The sequence below is a fragment of the Lacerta agilis genome, chromosome 4 (assembly GCF_009819535.1).
Source record: "Lacerta agilis isolate rLacAgi1 chromosome 4, rLacAgi1.pri, whole genome shotgun sequence".
NCBI lineage: Eukaryota > Metazoa > Chordata > Lepidosauria > Squamata > Lacertidae > Lacerta > Lacerta agilis.
In genome coordinates this window covers 23675348-23688332 of record NC_046315.1, presented here as the reverse complement: position 1 = coordinate 23688332, position 12985 = coordinate 23675348, and the positions used below count along the sequence as shown (strand labels likewise).

The window sequence follows — 12985 nt, the reverse complement described above, 5'->3', positions numbered from 1 at the left end:
TCTCCTTGTGTAGGAAAGTTGGGATATGAATAAATAGTGAACCTTTGGTCGGATCCAGTAGTGCTGTTTGTAAATGAATTCCTTAGCTAGACTATAATGTACACATTATCCAGATATAATGTACCCACATTCCCAGCATGTTCGCCCTCCTGTCCCAGCAACGTCTACGCTGGCTTGGTCATGTCCACAGAATGGAAGATGGCAAAATCACCAAGGATATACCGGTACTCTACAGGGAGCTGGCAGACCAACTCTGCATAATAATGACATCTGCAAACATGACATGAAGGCTAACAAAATTAACCCTGCCACGTGGAAATCTCTTGCAAGACCACCGCAACACCTGGAGACAATCAGTCAGGTCATGTATCCACAACAGTGACCAGAGAAGGAATGACCGCTGGGAGGAGTGCAGAAAGAAGAAACAACATGGTACACTTGCATCAGCACAACCAGACACCTTCATCTCCTCCAGCTGCAACAAATCATGTCTCTACAGCCACAGCAGGCACTGTAACTCTCCAATGGTTTTAATTTACCCCTGAAGGCACACTCTTCCATTATCTCCTGAAACAGATAGATGCCAACCAGATATAATGTAAACACATTGCAAAGTTCCTTTGATTTCAAGTGAAACTTATCTTTGTAACAAGCATAGGATCAAGATGAGCATCTGCTAGTGTCAGATTCAGCCAGGATTTGAACAACGGTTCTTAAATACCTACTGCCTATTTAATGAAACAATCTTACCAGTCAGCTTTGCATATAAAGCTAGTTCACAGTCACTGGGGCAGGTCCTCTCTACAGCCTGTGTACATTAGAAAAGGTTACTGTGCCTCTAGCATGCCTGCACGTAAAGGTAAAGGGACCCCTGACCATTAGGTCCAGTCGCGGACGACTCTGGGGTTGCAGTGCTCATCTCACTTTATTGGCCGAGGGAGCCGGCGTACAGCTTCCAGGTCATGTGGCCAGCATGACTAAGCTGCTTCTGTCGAACCAGAGCAGCGCACCGAAACGCCGTTTACCTTCCCGCCGGGGCGGTACCTATTTATCTACTTGCACTTTGACGTGCTTTCGAACTGCTAGGTTAGCAGGAGCTGGGACCGAGCAACGGGAGCTCACCCCATTGCGGGGATTCGAACTGCCGACCTTCTGATCAGCAAGCCCTAGACTCTGTGGTTTAACCCACAGCACAACCCGTGTCCCTATGCCTGCACATAATGTGCAACAAATGTGCACACAACCTTATCTTCTCCCCTTCTAAGGAAGAATGTACAAATAATTCATATATATAGTTCATCTCACACTTTCAGATGTAGAGGTAAACAATGAATAATGAGGGCATGTGTGTTTATTTTCACAGAGAACCAGTAGTATTACCTATCCTACTTTTCCCCAACCTAATGCTCCCCAGATGTTTTGAACTACAACTCCCATTAACCCCAACTGGCATGGCTACCTGGATGAAATCAAATAATACCAAAGCAGCTTTAACAAAACTAGCTATAAATTGAGGGAGGAAATCCTCTCAATTGAATCATCTGGACATAGCCTGACTTCAAAGGAAAGCTAGTAGAGAAATAAAACAGTATTTTATCATTTTACAATTTTCCTCCACTCCTATATGGAATCTTGAATATGCAGGTAGCTAACTATTCAACTGCCCAGCCTCAATATATAAACATAGTTTTGTATTGTTGTTCTCTTACATGATCAGATTGCAGAATTAACAAAATGTGCTAACAAGTTAATCCAGTTCTTAACTGTAAAGGCTGCTCATCTGCATGTATTTATCTTCCAGATGGCTCTCAATGCATATGAGGGACAAGGCAGGAGGCAGAATATATCCTATGCCACTTGAAACTCTTAAATGATCTTTGGAATAAAAGTTAGTAACCCAGATTGCATAAATAACACCTTCACAAATTGTTGTGAATTCTATATAAAATAAATTGGGACAATCCTGCCAGTCACTTTTATGTACCATTGGTTTCAACAAGAAACACTTAGTTCTTCAACTGAAATCATTAGGATTTTAAAGTGCCTTACTTTGGATGGAAAAGACCCACTACAGTGGTACCTCAGGTTGAGAACTTAATTTGTTCTGGAGGTCCGTTCTTAACCTGAAACTGTTCTTAACCTGAGGTACCACTTTAGCTAATGGGGCATCCTGCTGCCGCCATGCCACCACCACACGATTTCTGTTCTCATTCTAGAGCAAAGTTCTTAACCCGAGGTACTATTTCTGGGTTAGCGGAGTATGTAACCTGAAGCGTCTGTAACCCGAGGTACCACTGTATAATGCATAATCATGTATATCTCTGCAAAAGCCCATTTTAGAATTCACATGATATGATTCTATGAGAAGCTGGTACATGTTTTTTTTCTAGAAATAACTGAAAGGTACAACTACTAGTGTTGGTTTAAAGGGGGGAAAGGGCATTAGTCTAACCCAAAGCAGTGCATTTCTGATAAAGATGCCAAGCTAAGCGTACCAATCTTACTCATTTCAAGGTCATCAGCATGAAATACTGGGATGTAGCCAAAATAATAATGAGTTCATGGGCTTTCCCATCCCCATCCCACTATAATCCCACCAACCCAAAATTCATCTGTGGAATGAGGGAGCCTTGGAAACATTATAAGATGTGGCACAAGTGGCTGTTGATGGAAATTACTAGCCTATGTGTAGTCAGTATTGTTGCTCTCATTCCTGGTTTCCTTAGGTTCCTTTATAATGGAGTGTGTGTGTGTGTGTGTTTCCTTTCTTTCACAGAATCTCTGGTAGGGTACGTGGGGCTTCCAAACAGGCTCCCAGCCAGCACAAAGCTTAGTGTGTCACATGCTTTTGGACCATGAGTGGGGACGAGGTATACAGATCTTCAGACTGCAACAAAAAACATTTTTCACAAATGATGGTACCAAAGTCAAACTTTCAAATCAAACTGTAGTTCACTCTGCTACTTTGGCAGGAGTGGGATGGAAAAGAGATACTGGGGTGACAGAGAAGTTGCACTTTTCAAATCAAACATGCTCGGAATAGTTTGTCATCCTTACAAAACCATAAATCTTGTGGATATTCAGCATTTGTTAAGGTTCACTTACTGTTCTAGAAAATAACAGACCTCTCAATGCTATTTTCTCTTCGGTTCTGAAAGACTACTGCACCAATTTTTCCATTATGTACAACAAATCTAAATAATAAGATACGAAAACTATAATTGGCCTAACTGAAAAAGAATGAGTACCCCCTCTTCCCAGAAAAATCACTTGGAATAGCAAATAATCACTGCTCTTGCCCAAGCTTGACAGGCAACAGAGGAAATAAGTAACAGACCCTAAAAACATGGAGGAGGAATGGGGAACAAAACATTCATTTCTCTTTTCCCCCTGATCAAAATAATGACAAACTATAAACAAGAGCTGTACAACTGTAATCAGTGTTTCATTATGGTACTCATGTTGCTTAATAGAAATGAGAATTTGTGTGTGTCCACATCAGCAACAAAGCAAATGAAACAAATGCACTATACCCCTGCACCTACCCCATTCCTTAGAACTTGAATACAACAGCTTTTCTAGCAATGTTGAACAGAACTAATAAAACTAAAGATAACTAAGGCAATACCTGATAAGAAAACTGTAGAAGTAAAAAGGACCAGAAAGGAGCAAAGTGACTGTGACCTCCATTCTTATCTCCACAAAATCGTCCAGGAGGACCTCCAGGAACCCACACATTCACATACTGTTGTCAAGTCAAGGTTTGGCTTAGCAAGTCATGTGAACTGAGCCATTATTAAAGAACTTCAGACTGAGTACATAAATCTAGACCTTTCCTCACACATTCTGTATCATGAAGAGTTGCCTGTAGATATGAAACTCAGATAATAATAATAATAATAATAATAATAATAATAATAAAAAAAAAATTTTATTTATACCCCGCCCTCCCTGGCCAGAAGCGGGCTCAGGGCAGCTGAGCATTCAAACTTTATGCTGCTATTGTTATGACTCCTGCAATGCACTTACTACATTATATTTGGTGCCTGGAGGGAGTTTGAAAATGTTCAAATACAAATAGTCATGTTAAACTTAATAACCTTTTAAGACAAAAGTTCTATTAAAAGTAGGCTACTGCTGCTGACAATGCAAGAAAGCAGACATATGCTGCCCCGTATGCAGAGTGGAATTCTGTCACCCACTAACTTACCATCCAACTCAACCCTGCCCCTGATACATTTTGACAGTGGCAGCGTGCAGGTGCTGCCTTTGAATGGGAGTCAAGCCTTTTTAAAAAAATAAACCAAAAATAAAAAACAATAACTTTCTTAAATGTTTTAAACCTTGGGTTAAGGAGAATCAAAAGCTAACTGCAGTTAAAGTCAGCACAAACGTTTCCCTTGATCACAAATTAGGACAGGAGTGGGAGTATACAGCACATAGATCTTAGGCTGGTTCCTATATTCCTAGCAAGATGGAGCAATGCTCTAGCTCCAGTGGCTGCACACAGGGATGGAGAAGAAATTTTATTCAGTTAGTATTTAAAGGCAAACTACAGCCATCCTTCAAAATTCACACTTTTCCAAATTTTGCAATGCTGGTCTCCAACCAAGTAATGTATGCAAAAATGCATATACTAGGGTAAAGCATAAATAGAAATGCATATACAGTGGTACCTCTGGTTGCGAACGGGATCCGTTCCGGAGCCCCGTTCGCAACCTGAAAGGTCCGCAACCTGAAGCGCCGCGACTGCGCATGTGCGTGATGCGATTTGGCGCTTCTGCGCATGTGTGTGACGTCATTTTGCGCATTGCGCATGCGCGAATTGCCGAACCCGGAAGTAACCCATTCCGGTACTTCCAGGTTCGGTGTGTTTATATCCCATGACAAACGCAACCTGAAGCAATCGAAACCAGAGGTACAACTGTAATGGTGAAAAGAACACAAAAATGCTATCATGGCAAACCGCTTCACAAAAATGTGTTTACTATGCAAAAAATATGGTACATACAAAATTTAGTATATTAGGCATATTTTGCCCTAAAATGCTAATGAATTTTCATGAAAACTTTCCTTCCCAAAATTCAAAAACTGATGTGAAAAAAGTGGACAACCAAACTTAAGATTGGAAAAATGAAACACAAACTGAAAGACTCTGAAACTGACATATTCATCTATCCTAGTTGCACAAGCATGAAATAATTAAGGAAAATATGCACAGTTTTAACTAAATTATCCACTAATGCTCTAGCGAGAATAGCCTATTTCAGGGGTTCTCAACTTTAGCCACAGACCACCCTGCAAGTTTCATTCAGGTGGTCCGCAGTGTGCTTCATCACATTAAATGTTCATATTGATTTTTATTTGTATTTTATTGGGCATTTCAATAGCATAAAACTATTTTGATAGTGATTTTGTTGATACTTAACTTACACCTCAAACATCCTGGCTTCCCATAGGCATCTGTTTGGACAACGTGGGAAACAGGACATTTGACAAGATGGATGTTCAGTCTGATCCAGAAGGGTTCTTCATATATACAGTGGTGCCTCGCAAGACGAAATTAATTCGTTCCACGAGTGCTGTCGTATAGCGGAAATTTCGTCTTGCGAAGCACGGTCAGAGGAAGCGCGGTTTGACCAAAAACCGGCCATAGTCACGGCCATAGGGAAATTCGTCTTGTGAGTCACCCTTTCATTAGCGAATGCCTTTCGTCTAGCGAGTTTTTCGTCTAGCGAGGCATTCGTCTTGCAAGGTACCACTGTATATGAAATGTTCAGAAAGATCAACAACTTAGAGGCCAAGTGGATAAAAAAATGCCAGAGATTAAGAAGAAAGCAACAAAAACAAAAATGTAGTTGCTTAATCATCAAGGAATGTGGTTCTCAGCTAGCATGAAACAATAAATATTGTAGCAGGTGCAGAGACAAGAAAAAACAACACAGGACAACAAAAACAGTGGGCTGAAAGGACAGCTTGGTAGTGATTGTGGTGAGAAGCTAAAAAAAAGTTGGTGTGGAGAGGTCATTACATAAGCATAGCTTTGTCCTCTGGAGGTTTTTGTTATTAACAAAAATGCCTTAAAATAATCAATATTATAACTGATTATTAACAACAGGCAGTAACTATCTGGCAGCATTTGCTTACAACTATAAAGAACAGAGGGCACAATACATTCCATCCTTCTATATATGGAAGGAAGACAGATAACACATCCCAGTCCATCACAGCCAGTGGCAGAGACATGTCAGAGTAGGGAGTTCTTAACTGCAATCCTTATGATATGGTCCGAGCAAGAAGATGCTGGCTTAATTCACGGAATTAGCAACGAAGTTCACCAACAAGGAGAGGAAATCAGCTAAGTTCTAGAACTATTCAGAAAGGCTAGCCTTTGGTCAACAAAGGCTCAAATCATATGTGCAACTGCAAAGAACCCCAAAAAACAGAGTGTTACTGGCCCATTGCCAAAGTATGGACAGAAGTTCAGTCTTCTGGTATTTATATTCTATTTGGATACCATAAGCCTTTTATTGCTTTCCAGTCAAAGATGCTGACAATGGGAATTCTGAGCATCTACAGCTCCAAATACAAAGGTCACTGTTCCTGGATCCCCTGACACAGCAACAAAATGCTTCATAGTTTGATTTATTCTCTCTAGAAGATAGACAAGGGCTATATTCTGTTTCTAAATTCAAGTTGTGCTTGCAAAACACTTAACACTTGGCTGCAACATGTTTTGAAGAGAAAATTTCCCACATGACAAAAATGCAATGGTTGTGGCAGACAATATAGATGTTCCCAACAACCACTGTTTTTAAAAGAAAATGCACACTGAACTTTGCTCCAAGAACAATAATTTGCAGTTGCATAAAGTATGTATATTGCTGGCTGAGGTCAAATGGAATGTATACATGTAACAGTAATGTTTTGAATTCTCTTCCGTTCAAGACCACGTAAATTCATACAAAGAAGAAACAATTATTTTTTTAAAAAACGCAACTTAAGAAACTAAAGATTTTTCAAACAGTCCACAACGTAAGGGAGATCCTGTTGGTACATAAACTGATTTTTGTGTGGGAGAAGGTGGCTTGAAAGGGCAAAATAAATGGGGTGGGGGAGAAAACCACAATCAAAAAGAAAACAGACAACTCACCCACTAATGCATTGAAACTACACATCCTGATGCAGAATCAATACAACCTACTCTCAGAGGAGAAAGAAGGTGCATTTTGGTTCCATAAAGAAAGTAGCAGGTCTGCATAGTAAACACACTCAGATTTCCCTCTCCCCCACTACTAAGGAACAATTGGAAACAAAGCTCTTTTTTAACAGAGGTGCCTTTCTTTGTTACTTACATGCTACCATAAACTACTGTAAAACTGAAGGGCAGAAACTATGCACATGACTCAACAAGGAAATTGAACATTATTGAACATATTATTTGTATTCTGTGTCCTCCTTACTCAACTGCCTGCAAAGAAACTGGATATATCATTTTTTAATATATTTTAAGCATCAAATATTAAATCTACTTTGCAACTTAAAACTTTTTAAAGATTTTTTTTTAATAAAAAATTGATTTGCTAGCTTATTAATAGAAGTCACAATCTTTTATTTACTAAATACTGGATAGCACTCATTCATTTGTTTAGTCTTCACCACTAGTATTCGTATTAGCCTAACTCCTAAGATCACGTTTCAAAGCTAATGCATAAGCATTTTTCAGGGCCAAATGCTTTGCAACTCAATCTTTTCAAAGATTTCTATTATGGATGAAGGTCCATACGTGTTAACTCAGTTAAGAGCAATATAAGGATGCAAGATTAATCAATACTATCAAGGTTACAGAGAAATGTTAGCCATTATTCCCACCACAGCTCAAGACACAGTGGGGAGACAGCTATAAAAGTGACTAAAGTGTAGTAAAGTACTTTTACATACACATTTTTCACTTTCGTTGCTATAGCACAGTATTTAATATTGGATGTTAATCAACAATATAGAACTAAATGATTGTCAGTTCTAGATTGATAAGAAGCAACAACCATGCACATATCATAAGCCATTATTAATGACGTATCAGACCATTGTGTAGATATTTACAGGTTTTATCCATCAGTTGTAAAGAAAAACTGCCAGTTTAAGGGAAGCAACACTTTGAGCACTGTAGCACTATATTTTTATATTGGAGCACATTTGTTAAGTCTGTGGGTTCCTAAAGTCAGTGATATTTTCAACTGTTATTGGTAGAGTATTTCAGAAGTGTAGTGTCACTTCACACTTCCACAAGGCAGAACTTCCCAATAAATACAGAAGGCAGTATTCAAAAGGATCTATTTGTATGCAGGCCATGCTTAAGACAAATTGTGAAGCTAAGATGTAGCCAAATATGCACAAAGGCTATTCAGCAGTATGGGCATTTTGTTCAAGTTCTTTCAGTTAATTATGGAAAAGAACCAAGCACGAGAACCATAAGGACTTTGAATAGAGACTGTCCCACAAATGAATAGAAGCTGTATATTTAATTATTATGATTATTTATCTACTACCAACAATCCACACAGAACTTTAGGGTCGCAATACCAAAAAAGGGGGGGAACACAAAGAATACTCTGCCTCACATTCCCATCATACTTCATGAATATAGAAACAATATGAGGCTATACTGGATATATTTTAAAGTGTGAGAAGAGAATGAATGAGAACTGTGGTTCTCTTTCCACAAGAATAAAGGGGGACCAATCAATTTAACATAACAAATAATTTATTATTATGAAGAGCTCCATTATTTTAATTCATATTCACTGAGATATGAAATCTATAAAGGCTTCAAAAAGTTTTCCAACACCTGTTTGATTAGCATTCACTGCAACAGATGTTGCCAAAATCCTAAAAACATAAGCCAAGACAGGTAAGGCAAATCAATTTTCAGTGGAGTAACTATGTACAGTATGTTTGCTTTTGTTGCAACATAGCACCATAAGACTTAAAAAAAATTCTTATGGCACAATATTTTGTGGACTATAATGCAGAGAAACCGTGTAATCCAGGGGTCCCCAAACTAAGGCCCGGGGGCCGGATGCGGCCCAATCGCTTTCTAAATCCGGCCCGCGGACAGTCCGGGAATCAGCGTGTTTTTACATGAGTAGAATGTGTGCTTTTATTTAAAATGCATCTCTGGGTTATTTGTGGGGCATAAGAATTCGTTCATATATTTTTTCAAAATATAGTCCGGCCCCCCACAAGGTCTGAGAGACAGTGGACCGGCCCCCTGCTGAAAAAGTTTGCTGGCCCCTGGTGTAATCTATTCAGAAGTAATTTCATTAAGTTCAGTGTGACTTAACCCCATGCAAGCATGTACAGAAGTGGGAACCTCAGGCCTGGGGGCCAAATGTGGCGATACTAGGCTTGCCATATGTCAGGAAAATTCCTGACATGTCCTGATTTTCGGATGTAAAAATGTATGAAAATGTGATGGGAAAAGCAGCAGAAACAGCTCAAAAAAGCTCAACAGTTTTGGTGGTTTCCTAAAAAAAAACAAAAAAAACACCTTAGGTGATACAGTCCTCATTATCTGGCCCACTGGATTCTCCTCAGGCCCCACCCTCTCCTCAGCCACATCCTCTTCCAAGGCCCCACCCCTGCTTCATACACACCTTAAGTATTTTTGCCTGGCTGGAATGTGCACTTAACAAAGCACTGATAAGGACCAAAACTGTTTTGCTTTAGTACTAGTTACAGGTAGGTAGCCATGTTGGTTTTATTTTTTATTTTGTTTTGCTTTAGTACTGTTATTGCTTTGCATGCATTCTGACCATGCCCTGAAACATATTCCTTTTGCTATTCCATATTCCACTTTGTGTTCCCGCTATCAGTGCTGCTGAAGCTGCCATCCAAATCTATTCTCAAGCAGGTTTGGGTATCTAAGCAGACAAAAGTTAAAACAATTACCCTTGCCACTGATGACTGCTCACATTATTTCAAAGATGTCATATTAGGTGGCCATAGGAAAAGCTTTGTGATTCTTCTAACAGCTTAACTACACATTAATGGGTTTAAAAAACAACATCAGGCAGGGGGGAGAGATGATTGTCTGAACTTGAACAAATTGAGGTGCACATGCCTATATATATCTACTCAGAAATAAAACCCATTCAGTTCAATGGGAATTACTCCCTAGTAAATGGGTTTAGAACTGCAGCCTTAGACATAAGATGGTTTACTTAGCATAAGGCAACAGTCCAACGAAGCTGATGTAAGGATGTTCAGTGGTTGCTCATGAGAAAACAGTCGAACGCAGCACTTCTAAAAACTAAGTTCTTTATTGTGCAGATATTTACAGTGGAGCAAAAGTTCAAACGTCCATCTCATCCCTCTGCAGAGTCCGGGAATGAACCCTTCCGGTTCTTGGTCCAGCAAAAGAGGCGCGGGATCCTGAACCTCCGCCTCCCCCTTCCACGTCTTTCCTGTCTGCGAACTCGGGGCGCGGGAAACTGTCCCTGTTCCCCGCTTCCCCCTTGGTGCTCAGGCTCTGCGATCTGTTCACAGCCCCTGCGCAGACTTCCTGCCTCTAACTCCCCCTCCCCACTGGAGGAATGGTCGCTTCCTGCTGAGGAGGGGAATGACGAACTGGTGAACAAAGGGGGTGGTTCCCTGTACTGCAAGCTCTCCCGGGATGCTACCTGTCGTGGGGAGGGGGGTTTCCTGACAGCTGAAATCACAGTATAGAAACTAGTTTCTATGATATTCTGCATATTTTACCTTCTTACTACCACAGTCAAAGAATTAAGATCTCTTGAATCAGGGTTTGTTAAACAAACCAAGAACATTTAGCACTGATAACAGCCTTTATGATTTCCTACCTTTGTTCAAATAATTTGAAAAATAAATGTAGTACAGGCGACTCTCAACTTAGGCAGCAGTTACATTCCGGAATAGAGCGTAAAGCTAAAATTGTGTATAGTCAAAACACATTACATTCAGTGGCAGGTGGAATTGCCAAAGTATTTTTTCTGAGGCAGGAGACAGCCAAGAATGCATAATGATTAACAAAGGATTATTCCTAATTATAGAAAGTAAAAAATAACTCTTACTATTTGCTCCCAAACTTTACTACATATTTAGAATTAATGCTCTAGGTCAGGGGTAGTCAACCTAAGGTCCGTGGGCCGGATGCAGCCCAATCGCTTTCTCAATCCGGCCCAAGGACGGTGCGGGAATCAGCGTGTTTTTACATGAGTAGAATGTGTCCTTTTATTTAAAATGCATTTCTGGGTTATTTGTGGGGCATAAGAATTTGTTCATAATTTTTTCAAAATATAGTCCAGCCCACCACATGGTCTGAGGGACCGTGAACCAGCCCATGGCTGAAAAAGGTTGCTGACCCCTGCTCTAGGTTCTATCTGAGAGTAGGTCACAATGTTCCCCAAAACAAGGAGTCCATCTAAGTAGCCAATGCATCTATTCACACAGATCTATTAATCAAATGGAAGGCAGCATCTCTATGACATTTTCCTGACTTGGGAAAAAAAACAGAAGTATCAATACCTTCCTTACTCCATAGCTTTGTGTATGGCTTTCCTTAAGCTTCCTAAAATGCTGACTAACCAACTTCAAACTACTTTTCCTTGAGCGCACATGAGGAGGACAGTAAAATCTGCTGAAAGGAAATGTCTCACTATGTCAAAGCAGCCACAGATCATGTTGGCATATCTGTTACAGTGCCTTGGGAGATGCACTCATCCATCTACAGTGCTCATGCATTAGCTCTACCATCAATCTGTGCTGTCTGCTATTGATGTCACCAACAGCTACAACATACTGTTTTTGATACTAATGGGCAAGCATATACACTTAGCATTTATTTTTCTGAGTACTTCAGCATCAAATGTGCACATCCCATCGGGAGTCTAACTGCAACAGATGAGCACAGGAGAGAGCATACAAGGTATTATTAATATGTTAACTATTAAAGGTGTTAAAAGTTGTTTGCCATTTTTTATTCGTAGAAGGGTGCGTCTACTTTTGGTAGATTTGCACATATCCCATAGTAAACCATTCCCTTGGCTTTGGGTGTTTGAAATGATTGTAGTGAAGGCAATACAGATGTTGAGTGTTAAAGTCCCAGTGATCCAACACTGCCAGGAACAAAAAATCCACTGGCTCAGTTCAAACATGATGACCAAACATTTTTTGCACTACCCAGTTCAGAACGTAAACCATGGCTGAAAGCTACTGTCTTACTTTCACTGTCCATCAACCCAGCACTCACCATCATAGCTTCATAAACTCACTACCATCTCTATGGATCAGCAGCCTTAGGAAATAGAGAATTCAGTTTGTGAATTCAGACATTGCATCAAACATCCATTAACATCTTGGATGGTGAACCACTCCAAACCATGGTTTCTGAAGGTGGTTGGCAATCAGCTGACGAACCATGATTGTATTCAGACATCATGCTTAACCGATTAAGTTTACCTAACCATAGTTTGGCATCATGTCTGAATTGGCCCAGAATGCTTTGTGCCTGTTAAATAGGTCTGTTTTTAATAGTACCTCCAAAAAATGTGAACTACGGTTGTTCAGTCACACACTCAGATAACTGGATATCATAAACAAATTTGTTCTCCAATGAATCAGGATTTTATCCTGATATAGCAAGGTATCTTAACATTTGACAGTTTTAGAGAACACTTTTTCTTCACTTTTTGCTGCACCACTAGCTAACCTACACTTGCTCCATTTTCTCAGCACAAAGGCAGGATAGGCAGCTAAAAACACCAACCCCTCACTCACCCAACAAAAGGAAGAACAGAGTAGTTTTAAAAACATTAACATAATTATGTGTACTCTTCTTAGGGAGCTAAAGGGGGACCTAGATTTCAAAGGTTTCTCTCCCTCTCCCTCTCTCACACACACACGGAGTCAATAAACACACACAATACAATAAACTATTTTTTACAAAATAAAAAACATTATCTAG

General features: G+C 39.9%; 1 protein-coding gene across 3 annotated transcripts in view; it reads right to left on the bottom strand.

The window, feature by feature from the left end:
* The window catches only part of WASF3 (WASP family member 3), a 29051-nt gene that overhangs the window by 14955 nt on the left and 1111 nt on the right, over positions 1-12985 (bottom strand). The gene's annotated exons all lie outside the window — the stretch shown is intronic.